The sequence below is a fragment of the Hyla sarda genome, unplaced genomic scaffold (genome assembly GCF_029499605.1).
Source record: "Hyla sarda isolate aHylSar1 unplaced genomic scaffold, aHylSar1.hap1 scaffold_555, whole genome shotgun sequence".
Taxonomy (NCBI): domain Eukaryota; kingdom Metazoa; phylum Chordata; class Amphibia; order Anura; family Hylidae; genus Hyla; species Hyla sarda.
The window spans coordinates 176,384-188,921 of record NW_026610567.1 but is presented as its reverse complement, the minus strand read 5'-3'; the positions used below and the strand labels follow the sequence as shown (position 1 = coordinate 188,921).

Genomic DNA, 12,538 nt, shown 5'->3' with positions numbered 1-12,538 from the left:
GCTGACTAAATGGCCTCCTTAATTGGATCATTTGAGTAGCCAGCACACCTGTGCAGGTAGGGCATGACATGATAGGCAGCTGCCTTGATAGCGGGTGGGTGCTGAATGTTCCTAATTGACAAAATAAGATTAATGCTTATGAAGAAATATAAAATCTCATCCCTTCCCCAATATCGCGCCACACCCCTACCCCTTAATTCCCTGGTTGAACTTGATGGACATATGTCTTTTTTCGACCGTACTAACTATGTAACTATGTAACATAACATGGGGGGGGTCTCCTGGCTGTTCACACAGGTGTGTCATTGCTGTACATTGACCATGCATTGCTTCTGTGGTATTGCAAAGGCAAAGACAAATGCTTCCAGCCATCCATTGCACTAATGGATTGGTCATCAGCTGGCTGTCTATGTCCCGCATCAATATAGACCAAAGTACAGAGGGTTAGGCTATGCTATTGTGCACCTACCTGATGCATCAGAAGGTGCGAGGCCCTTGCTAAATTCTGTGCACAGACTTTGAGATCTATACTTTAGACTGTATCTAAACCTGCTCCAACATGGACTGACATTCTGGCCTACTTTCAGCCGATGCGACTTGTCTGTCGCTGAACAGTCGCTTTTTATGTATTCAGCACCTATGTATAATGTTGTAAAAATGCTCTAGAAGCTAAAGTCGCAGAAATGTCACACATATTTGGCCTGCAACTTTCTGTGCGACAAATTCAGACAGGAAAAATCAGTATAAATCCTTAGAAAATTATCCCCCAGTGTCTCCATCTGCTGGCGGTATTGAATAAGCATTGCTGCACTGATGGGGTATGCATTAGACGAAAAAAAAGAAGAAAAAGAAGAATAATACGCCCAGAAAAGAGGCGAAAAGGAGAAAAACGTAAAAAAACGTGAAAAAAAAGTAAGAGGAAGAGAAGGGAAAAAAAGGTGGAAATGGGTTTAAAAGTGATTTCGGCGGAGAAATATATATATATATATATATATATATATATATATATATATATACGCGCACACACACACATATATATAAACGTATTCTCCGTTGAGATATTGCAGCCGCTGCTGTGTCCAGGCCCAGGAGCCTTAGCACTGTGCTGTGATGTCACTCAATACCACTGACATCACTAGGTGTAAACAACATCTCTCCTTTGCTGTGTATGTGACTATGGAGCTGTTTGGTGATGTCGTCTATTATGGCCTTCATAGAAGCAACAGGAGATTGTTGCATCCATCTAGAACCCTCAGAACTACAGTGCTATGATGTCACTCACTTCCACAGGCCTTGCAGAGTGTAAACAACAACAACCCAGCTTTGTTGTGTATGTAACCATAGGGATTTGTGATGTCACCTAGAACCTTCACAGCAGCGACAGCTTTATGAGGAGCATCAGCACTGCTCTGCCTGAGCAGAACCATCACCGCCATAGGTTGTCAAATAACCCGGATTTAACCCACACAGGTAAGTCCAATGGGGTGCAGGCATGTCCTCTATGCTTACAGCTTCCCGTGGGTGTTGGTTTGATACCGTTTGGGGACAGCCAAGGAGGCATCTGCAGGCAACAAAGGTAGGTGTGTGCTTGTGTGTGTGTTTCCTATGCAGATCCTAAGCCCAGTGTCACATGCAAGTAGGAGGAGTAAGAAGGGTTCCTGGCAAATCCGGGTTATGGATTGCATTTAAAAAGGCCCCGTGGGAGTGCAATGGGCCCCTGTCTTGCTGCTTAGCAATAATGGTATGGGTTTAGGTTCTGCTGTGTGTACTGGTGGTTGACTGCCCCCCAGCCCAGAGTGTGCATGGAAAATTGTCTGGCAGCCTCCCTGACAGCAAGCAGTGATAGTGCCCATGAAGGGGACCTTGTTGGGCCCGCCCCTTTCACGGTTATCGCTTCTCGGCCTTTTGGCTAAGATCAAGTGTAGTATCTGTTCTTATCAGTTTAATATCTGATACGTCCCCTATCTGGGGACCATATATTAAATGGATTTTTGAGAACGGGGGCCGATTTCGAAGCTTGCTTCCGTCGCCCTATGCATTGACCCGATATGGCAGTATCTTCGGGTACAGTGCACCACCCCCTTACAGGGTTAAAAAGAAAGATTCCTACTTTCATTGCTACCTGCTTGCTGGCTAGCCAGCTAGCCAGCCCTGTGGGCCTTGCTGCTGCAGCCAAAAAACAAAAGGTGGTGCTGCTGCTGCTGCTTCTGCTTGTGTCTGGCCGCTGTTGGAGCGTCTAGGCACAGGACTTCTGCTGCTGCTGACTAAATGGCCTCCTTAATTGGATCATTTGAGTAGCCAGCACACCTGTGCAGGTAGGGCATGACATGATAGGCAGCTGCCTTGATAGCGGGTGGGTGCTGAATGTTCCTAATTGACAAAATAACATTAATGCTTATGAAGAAATATAAAATCTCATCCCTTCCCCAATATCGCGCCACACCCCTACCCCTTAATTCCCTGGTTGAACTTGATGGACATATGTCTTTTTTCGACCGTACTAACTATGTAACTATGTAACATAACATGGGGGGGGTCTCCTGGCTGTTCACACAGGTGTGTCATTGCTGTACATTGACCATGCATTGCTTCTGTGGTATTGCAAAGGCAAAGACAAATGCTTCCAGCCATCCATTGCACTAATGGATTGGTCATCAGCTGGCTGTCTATGTCCCGCATCAATATAGACCAAAGTACAGAGGGTTAGGCTATGCTATTGTGCACCTACCTGATGCATCAGAAGGTGCGAGGCCCTTGCTAAATTCTGTGCACAGACTTTGAGATCTATACTTTAGACTGTATCTAAACCTGCTCCAACATGGACTGACATTCTGGCCTACTTTCAGCCGATGCGACTTGTCTGTCGCTGAACAGTCGCTTTTTATGTATTCAGCACCTATGTATAATGTTGTAAAAATGCTCTAGAAGCTAAAGTCGCAGAAATGTCACACATATTTGGCCTGCAACTTTCTGTGCGACAAATTCAGACAGGAAAAATCAGTATAAATCCTTAGAAAATTATCCCCCAGTGTCTCCATCTGCTGGCGGTATTGAATAAGCATTGCTGCACTGATGGGGTATGCATTAGACGAAAAAAAAGAAGAAAAAGAAGAATAATACGCCCAGAAAAGAGGCGAAAAGGAGAAAAACGTAAAAAAACGTGAAAAAAAAGTAAGAGGAAGAGAAGGGAAAAAAAGGTGGAAATGGGTTTAAAAGTGATTTCGGCGGAGAAATATATATATATATATATATATATATATATATATATATACGCGCACACACACACATATATATAAACGTATTCTCCGTTGAGATATTGCAGCCGCTGCTGTGTCCAGGCCCAGGAGCCTTAGCACTGTGCTGTGATGTCACTCAATACCACTGACATCACTAGGTGTAAACAACATCTCTCCTTTGCTGTGTATGTGACTATGGAGCTGTTTGGTGATGTCGTCTATTATGGCCTTCATAGAAGCAACAGGAGATTGTTGCATCCATCTAGAACCCTCAGAACTACAGTGCTATGATGTCACTCACTTCCACAGGCCTTGCAGAGTGTAAACAACAACAACCCAGCTTTGTTGTGTATGTAACCATAGGGATTTGTGATGTCACCTAGAACCTTCACAGCAGCGACAGCTTTATGAGGAGCATCAGCACTGCTCTGCCTGAGCAGAACCATCACCGCCATAGGTTGTCAAATAACCCGGATTTAACCCACACAGGTAAGTCCAATGGGGTGCAGGCATGTCCTCTATGCTTACAGCTTCCCGTGGGTGTTGGTTTGATACCGTTTGGGGACAGCCAAGGAGGCATCTGCAGGCAACAAAGGTAGGTGTGTGCTTGTGTGTGTGTTTCCTATGCAGATCCTAAGCCCAGTGTCACATGCAAGTAGGAGGAGTAAGAAGGGTTCCTGGCAAATCCGGGTTATGGATTGCATTTAAAAAGGCCCCGTGGGAGTGCAATGGGCCCCTGTCTTGCTGCTTAGCAATAATGGTATGGGTTTAGGTTCTGCTGTGTGTACTGGTGGTTGACTGCCCCCCAGCCCAGAGTGTGCATGGAAAATTGTCTGGCAGCCTCCCTGACAGCAAGCAGTGATAGTGCCCATGAAGGGGACCTTGTTGGGCCCGCCCCTTTCACGGTTATCGCTTCTCGGCCTTTTGGCTAAGATCAAGTGTAGTATCTGTTCTTATCAGTTTAATATCTGATACGTCCCCTATCTGGGGACCATATATTAAATGGATTTTTGAGAACGGGGGCCGATTTCGAAGCTTGCTTCCGTCGCCCTATGCATTGACCCGATATGGCAGTATCTTCGGGTACAGTGCACCACCCCCTTACAGGGTTAAAAAGAAAGATTCCTACTTTCATTGCTACCTGCTTGCTGGCTAGCCAGCTAGCCAGCCCTGTGGGCCTTGCTGCTGCAGCCAAAAAACAAAAGGTGGTGCTGCTGCTGCTGCTTCTGCTTGTGTCTGGCCGCTGTTGGAGCGTCCAGGCACAGGACTTCTGCTGCTGCTGACTAAATGGCCTCCTTAATTGGATCATTTGAGTAGCCAGCACACCTGTGCAGGTAGGGCATGACATGATAGGCAGCTGCCTTGATAGCGGGTGGGTGCTGAATGTTCCTAATTGACAAAATAAGATTAATGCTTATGAAGAAATATAAAATCTCATCCCTTCCCCAATATCGCGCCACACCCCTACCCCTTAATTCCCTGGTTGAACTTGATGGACATATGTCTTTTTTCGACCGTACTAACTATGTAACTATGTAACATAACATGGGGGGGGTCTCCTGGCTGTTCACACAGGTGTGTCATTGCTGTACATTGACCATGCATTGCTTCTGTGGTATTGCAAAGGCAAAGACAAATGCTTCCAGCCATCCATTGCACTAATGGATTGGTCATCAGCTGGCTGTCTATGTCCCGCATCAATATAGACCAAAGTACAGAGGGTTAGGCTATGCTATTGTGCACCTACCTGATGCATCAGAAGGTGCGAGGCCCTTGCTAAATTCTGTGCACAGACTTTGAGATCTATACTTTAGACTGTATCTAAACCTGCTCCAACATGGACTGACATTCTGGCCTACTTTCAGCCGATGCGACTTGTCTGTCGCTGAACAGTCGCTTTTTATGTATTCAGCACCTATGTATAATGTTGTAAAAATGCTCTAGAAGCTAAAGTCGCAGAAATGTCACACATATTTGGCCTGCAACTTTCTGTGCGACAAATTCAGACAGGAAAAATCAGTATAAATCCTTAGAAAATTATCCCCCAGTGTCTCCATCTGCTGGCGGTATTGAATAAGCATTGCTGCACTGATGGGGTATGCATTAGACGAAAAAAAAGAAGAAAAAGAAGAATAATACGCCCAGAAAAGAGGCGAAAAGGAGAAAAACGTAAAAAAACGTGAAAAAAAAGTAAGAGGAAGAGAAGGGAAAAAAAGGTGGAAATGGGTTTAAAAGTGATTTCGGCGGAGAAATATATATATATATATATATATATATATATATATATATATATATACGCGCACACACACACATATATATAAACGTATTCTCCGTTGAGATATTGCAGCCGCTGCTGTGTCCAGGCCCAGGAGCCTTAGCACTGTGCTGTGATGTCACTCAATACCACTGACATCACTAGGTGTAAACAACATCTCTCCTTTGCTGTGTATGTGACTATGGAGCTGTTTGGTGATGTCGTCTATTATGGCCTTCATAGAAGCAACAGGAGATTGTTGCATCCATCTAGAACCCTCAGAACTACAGTGCTATGATGTCACTCACTTCCACAGGCCTTGCAGAGTGTAAACAACAACAACCCAGCTTTGTTGTGTATGTAACCATAGGGATTTGTGATGTCACCTAGAACCTTCACAGCAGCGACAGCTTTATGAGGAGCATCAGCACTGCTCTGCCTGAGCAGAACCATCACCGCCATAGGTTGTCAAATAACCCGGATTTAACCCACACAGGTAAGTCCAATGGGGTGCAGGCATGTCCTCTATGCTTACAGCTTCCCGTGGGTGTTGGTTTGATACCGTTTGGGGACAGCCAAGGAGGCATCTGCAGGCAACAAAGGTAGGTGTGTGCTTGTGTGTGTGTTTCCTATGCAGATCCTAAGCCCAGTGTCACATGCAAGTAGGAGGAGTAAGAAGGGTTCCTGGCAAATCCGGGTTATGGATTGCATTTAAAAAGGCCCCGTGGGAGTGCAATGGGCCCCTGTCTTGCTGCTTAGCAATAATGGTATGGGTTTAGGTTCTGCTGTGTGTACTGGTGGTTGACTGCCCCCCAGCCCAGAGTGTGCATGGAAAATTGTCTGGCAGCCTCCCTCACAGCAAGCAGTGATAGTGCCCATGAAGGGGACCTTGTTGGGCCCGCCCCTTTCACGGTTATCGCTTCTCGGCCTTTTGGCTAAGATCAAGTGTAGTATCTGTTCTTATCAGTTTAATATCTGATACGTCCCCTATCTGGGGACCATATATTAAATGGATTTTTGAGAACGGGGGCCGATTTCGAAGCTTGCTTCCGTCGCCCTATGCATTGACCCGATATGGCAGTATCTTCGGGTACAGTGCACCACCCCCTTACAGGGTTAAAAAGAAAGATTCCTACTTTCATTGCTACCTGCTTGCTGGCTAGCCAGCTAGCCAGCCCTGTGGGCCTTGCTGCTGCAGCCAAAAAACAAAAGGTGGTGCTGCTGCTGCTGCTTCTGCTTGTGTCTGGCCGCTGTTGGAGCGTCCAGGCACAGGACTTCTGCTGCTGCTGACTAAATGGCCTCCTTAATTGGATCATTTGAGTAGCCAGCACACCTGTGCAGGTAGGGCATGACATGATAGGCAGCTGCCTTGATAGCGGGTGGGTGCTGAATGTTCCTAATTGACAAAATAAGATTAATGCTTATGAAGAAATATAAAATCTCATCCCTTCCCCAATATCGCGCCACACCCCTACCCCTTAATTCCCTGGTTGAACTTGATGGACATATGTCTTTTTTCGACCGTACTAACTATGTAACTATGTAACATAACATGGGGGGGGTCTCCTGGCTGTTCACACAGGTGTGTCATTGCTGTACATTGACCATGCATTGCTTCTGTGGTATTGCAAAGGCAAAGACAAATGCTTCCAGCCATCCATTGCACTAATGGATTGGTCATCAGCTGGCTGTCTATGTCCCGCATCAATATAGACCAAAGTACAGAGGGTTAGGCTATGCTATTGTGCACCTACCTGATGCATCAGAAGGTGCGAGGCCCTTGCTAAATTCTGTGCACAGACTTTGAGATCTATACTTTAGACTGTATCTAAACCTGCTCCAACATGGACTGACATTCTGGCCTACTTTCAGCCGATGCGACTTGTCTGTCGCTGAACAGTCGCTTTTTATGTATTCAGCACCTATGTATAATGTTGTAAAAATGCTCTAGAAGCTAAAGTCGCAGAAATGTCACACATATTTGGCCTGCAACTTTCTGTGCGACAAATTCAGACAGGAAAAATCAGTATAAATCCTTAGAAAATTATCCCCCAGTGTCTCCATCTGCTGGCGGTATTGAATAAGCATTGCTGCACTGATGGGGTATGCATTAGACGAAAAAAAAGAAGAAAAAGAAGAATAATACGCCCAGAAAAGAGGCGAAAAGGAGAAAAACGTAAAAAAACGTGAAAAAAAAGTAAGAGGAAGAGAAGGGAAAAAAAGGTGGAAATGGGTTTAAAAGTGATTTCGGCGGAGAAATATATATATATATATATATATATATATATATATATATATATATACGCGCACACACACACATATATATAAACGTATTCTCCGTTGAGATATTGCAGCCGCTGCTGTGTCCAGGCCCAGGAGCCTTAGCACTGTGCTGTGATGTCACTCAATACCACTGACATCACTAGGTGTAAACAACATCTCTCCTTTGCTGTGTATGTGACTATGGAGCTGTTTGGTGATGTCGTCTATTATGGCCTTCATAGAAGCAACAGGAGATTGTTGCATCCATCTAGAACCCTCAGAACTACAGTGCTATGATGTCACTCACTTCCACAGGCCTTGCAGAGTGTAAACAACAACAACCCAGCTTTGTTGTGTATGTAACCATAGGGATTTGTGATGTCACCTAGAACCTTCACAGCAGCGACAGCTTTATGAGGAGCATCAGCACTGCTCTGCCTGAGCAGAACCATCACCGCCATAGGTTGTCAAATAACCCGGATTTAACCCACACAGGTAAGTCCAATGGGGTGCAGGCATGTCCTCTATGCTTACAGCTTCCCGTGGGTGTTGGTTTGATACCGTTTGGGGACAGCCAAGGAGGCATCTGCAGGCAACAAAGGTAGGTGTGTGCTTGTGTGTGTGTTTCCTATGCAGATCCTAAGCCCAGTGTCACATGCAAGTAGGAGGAGTAAGAAGGGTTCCTGGCAAATCCGGGTTATGGATTGCATTTAAAAAGGCCCCGTGGGAGTGCAATGGGCCCCTGTCTTGCTGCTTAGCAATAATGGTATGGGTTTAGGTTCTGCTGTGTGTACTGGTGGTTGACTGCCCCCCAGCCCAGAGTGTGCATGGAAAATTGTCTGGCAGCCTCCCTGACAGCAAGCAGTGATAGTGCCCATGAAGGGGACCTTGTTGGGCCCGCCCCTTTCACGGTTATCGCTTCTCGGCCTTTTGGCTAAGATCAAGTGTAGTATCTGTTCTTATCAGTTTAATATCTGATACGTCCCCTATCTGGGGACCATATATTAAATGGATTTTTGAGAACGGGGGCCGATTTCGAAGCTTGCTTCCGTCGCCCTATGCATTGACCCGATATGGCAGTATCTTCGGGTACAGTGCACCACCCCCTTACAGGGTTAAAAAGAAAGATTCCTACTTTCATTGCTACCTGCTTGCTGGCTAGCCAGCTAGCCAGCCCTGTGGGCCTTGCTGCTGCAGCCAAAAAACAAAAGGTGGTGCTGCTGCTGCTGCTTCTGCTTGTGTCTGGCCGCTGTTGGAGCGTCCAGGCACAGGACTTCTGCTGCTGCTGACTAAATGGCCTCCTTAATTGGATCATTTGAGTAGCCAGCACACCTGTGCAGGTAGGGCATGACATGATAGGCAGCTGCCTTGATAGCGGGTGGGTGCTGAATGTTCCTAATTGACAAAATAAGATTAATGCTTATGAAGAAATATAAAATCTCATCCCTTCCCCAATATCGCGCCACACCCCTACCCCTTAATTCCCTGGTTGAACTTGATGGACATATGTCTTTTTTCGACCGTACTAACTATGTAACTATGTAACATAACATGGGGGGGGTCTCCTGGCTGTTCACACAGGTGTGTCATTGCTGTACATTGACCATGCATTGCTTCTGTGGTATTGCAAAGGCAAAGACAAATGCTTCCAGCCATCCATTGCACTAATGGATTGGTCATCAGCTGGCTGTCTATGTCCCGCATCAATATAGACCAAAGTACAGAGGGTTAGGCTATGCTATTGTGCACCTACCTGATGCATCAGAAGGTGCGAGGCCCTTGCTAAATTCTGTGCACAGACTTTGAGATCTATACTTTAGACTGTATCTAAACCTGCTCCAACATGGACTGACATTCTGGCCTACTTTCAGCCGATGCGACTTGTCTGTCGCTGAACAGTCGCTTTTTATGTATTCAGCACCTATGTATAATGTTGTAAAAATGCTCCAGAAGCTAAAGTCGCAGAAATGTCACACATATTTGGCCTGCAACTTTCTGTGCGACAAATTCAGACAGGAAAAATCAGTATAAATCCTTAGAAAATTATCCCCCAGTGTCTCCATCTGCTGGCGGTATTGAATAAGCATTGCTGCACTGATGGGGTATGCATTAGACGAAAAAAAAGAAGAAAAAGAAGAATAATACGCCCAGAAAAGAGGCGAAAAGGAGAAAAACGTAAAAAAACGTGAAAAAAAAGTAAGAGGAAGAGAAGGGAAAAAAAGGTGGAAATGGGTTTAAAAGTGATTTCGGCGGAGAAATATATATATATATATATATATATATATATATATATATATATATACTATATATACGCGCACACACACACATATATATAAACGTATTCTCCGTTGAGATATTGCAGCCGCTGCTGTGTCCAGGCCCAGGAGCCTTAGCACTGTGCTGTGATGTCACTCAATACCACTGACATCACTAGGTGTAAACAACATCTCTCCTTTGCTGTGTATGTGACTATGGAGCTGTTTGGTGATGTCGTCTATTATGGCCTTCATAGAAGCAACAGGAGATTGTTGCATCCATCTAGAACCCTCAGAACTACAGTGCTATGATGTCACTCACTTCCACAGGCCTTGCAGAGTGTAAACAACAACAACCCAGCTTTGTTGTGTATGTAACCATAGGGATTTGTGATGTCACCTAGAACCTTCACAGCAGCGACAGCTTTATGAGGAGCATCAGCACTGCTCTGCCTGAGCAGAACCATCACCGCCATAGGTTGTCAAATAACCCGGATTTAACCCACACAGGTAAGTCCAATGGGGTGCAGGCATGTCCTCTATGCTTACAGCTTCCCGTGGGTGTTGGTTTGATACCGTTTGGGGACAGCCAAGGAGGCATCTGCAGGCAACAAAGGTAGGTGTGTGCTTGTGTGTGTGTTTCCTATGCAGATCCTAAGCCCAGTGTCACATGCAAGTAGGAGGAGTAAGAAGGGTTCCTGGCAAATCCGGGTTATGGATTGCATTTAAAAAGGCCCCGTGGGAGTGCAATGGGCCCCTGTCTTGCTGCTTAGCAATAATGGTATGGGTTTAGGTTCTGCTGTGTGTACTGGTGGTTGACTGCCCCCCAGCCCAGAGTGTGCATGGAAAATTGTCTGGCAGCCTCCCTGACAGCAAGCAGTGATAGTGCCCATGAAGGGGACCTTGTTGGGCCCGCCCCTTTCACGGTTATCGCTTCTCGGCCTTTTGGCTAAGATCAAGTGTAGTATCTGTTCTTATCAGTTTAATATCTGATACGTCCCCTATCTGGGGACCATATATTAAATGGATTTTTGAGAACGGGGGCCGATTTCGAAGCTTGCTTCCGTCGCCCTATGCATTGACCCGATATGGCAGTATCTTCGGGTACAGTGCACCACCCCCTTACAGGGTTAAAAAGAAAGATTCCTACTTTCATTGCTACCTGCTTGCTGGCTAGCCAGCTAGCCAGCCCTGTGGGCCTTGCTGCTGCAGCCAAAAAACAAAAGGTGGTGCTGCTGCTGCTGCTTCTGCTTGTGTCTGGCCGCTGTTGGAGCATCCAGGCACAGGACTTCTGCTGCTGCTGACTAAATGGCCTCCTTAATTGGATCATTTGAGTAGCCAGCACACCTGTGCAGGTAGGGCATGACATGATAGGCAGCTGCCTTGATAGCGGGTGGGTGCTGAATGTTCCTAATTGACAAAATAAGATTAATGCTTATGAAGAAATATAAAATCTCATCCCTTCCCCAATATCGCGCCACACCCCTACCCCTTAATTCCCTGGTTGAACTTGATGGACATATGTCTTTTTTCGACCGTACTAACTATGTAACTATGTAACATAACATGGGGGGGGTCTCCTGGCTGTTCACACAGGTGTGTCATTGCTGTACATTGACCATGCATTGCTTCTGTGGTATTGCAAAGGCAAAGACAAATGCTTCCAGCCATCCATTGCACTAATGGATTGGTCATCAGCTGGCTGTCTATGTCCCGCATCAATATAGACCAAAGTACAGAGGGTTAGGCTATGCTATTGTGCACCTACCTGATGCATCAGAAGGTGCGAGGCCCTTGCTAAATTCTGTGCACAGACTTTGAGATCTATACTTTAGACTGTATCTAAACCTGCTCCAACATGGACTGACATTCTGGCCTACTTTCAGCCGATGCGACTTGTCTGTCGCTGAACAGTCGCTTTTTATGTATTCAGCACCTATGTATAATGTTGTAAAAATGCTCTAGAAGCTAAAGTCGCAGAAATGTCACACATATTTGGCCTGCAACTTTCTGTGCGACAAATTCAGACAGGAAAAATCAGTATAAATCCTTAGAAAATTATCCCCCAGTGTCTCCATCTGCTGGCGGTATTGAATAAGCATTGCTGCACTGATGGGGTATGCATTAGACGAAAAAAAAGAAGAAAAAGAAGAATAATACGCCCAGAAAAGAGGCGAAAAGGAGAAAAACGTAAAAAAACGTGAAAAAAAAGTAAGAGGAAGAGAAGGGAAAAAAAGGTGGAAATGGGTTTAAAAGTGATTTCGGCGGAGAATATATATATATATATATATATATATATATATATATATATACGCGCACACACACACATATATATAAACGTATTCTCCGTTGAGATATTGCAGCCGCTGCTGTGTCCAGGCCCAGGAGCCTTAGCACTGTGCTGTGATGTCACTCAATACCACTGACATCACTAGGTGTAAACAACATCTCTCCTTTGCTGTGTATGTGACTATGGAGCTGTTTGGTGATGTCGTCTATTATGGCCTTCATAGAAGCAACAGGAGATTGTT

At 45.4% G+C, this 12,538-nt stretch overlaps 5 non-coding genes across 5 annotated transcripts; all 5 read left to right on the top strand.

Annotated features, from left to right (window-relative positions):
- Positions 1-1,889: 1,889 nt before the first annotated feature.
- LOC130339834 (U2 spliceosomal RNA) lies at positions 1,890-2,080 on the top strand. The gene has a single exon (XR_008880085.1). It is a non-coding gene; the product is annotated as a U2 spliceosomal RNA (small nuclear RNA).
- A 2,064-nt stretch (positions 2,081-4,144) lies between these two features.
- On the top strand, positions 4,145-4,335 carry LOC130339833 (U2 spliceosomal RNA). Its single transcript, XR_008880084.1, has one exon. It is a non-coding gene; the product is annotated as a U2 spliceosomal RNA (small nuclear RNA).
- Positions 4,336-6,405: 2,070 nt separating this feature from the next.
- On the top strand, positions 6,406-6,596 carry LOC130339832 (U2 spliceosomal RNA). The gene has a single exon (XR_008880083.1). It is a non-coding gene; the product is annotated as a U2 spliceosomal RNA (small nuclear RNA).
- Positions 6,597-8,666: 2,070 nt separating this feature from the next.
- On the top strand, positions 8,667-8,857 carry LOC130339831 (U2 spliceosomal RNA). Its single transcript, XR_008880082.1, has one exon. It is a non-coding gene; the product is annotated as a U2 spliceosomal RNA (small nuclear RNA).
- A 2,079-nt stretch (positions 8,858-10,936) lies between these two features.
- On the top strand, positions 10,937-11,127 carry LOC130339830 (U2 spliceosomal RNA). Its single transcript, XR_008880081.1, has one exon. It is a non-coding gene; the product is annotated as a U2 spliceosomal RNA (small nuclear RNA).
- The last annotated feature ends 1,411 nt before the right edge of the window (positions 11,128-12,538 follow it).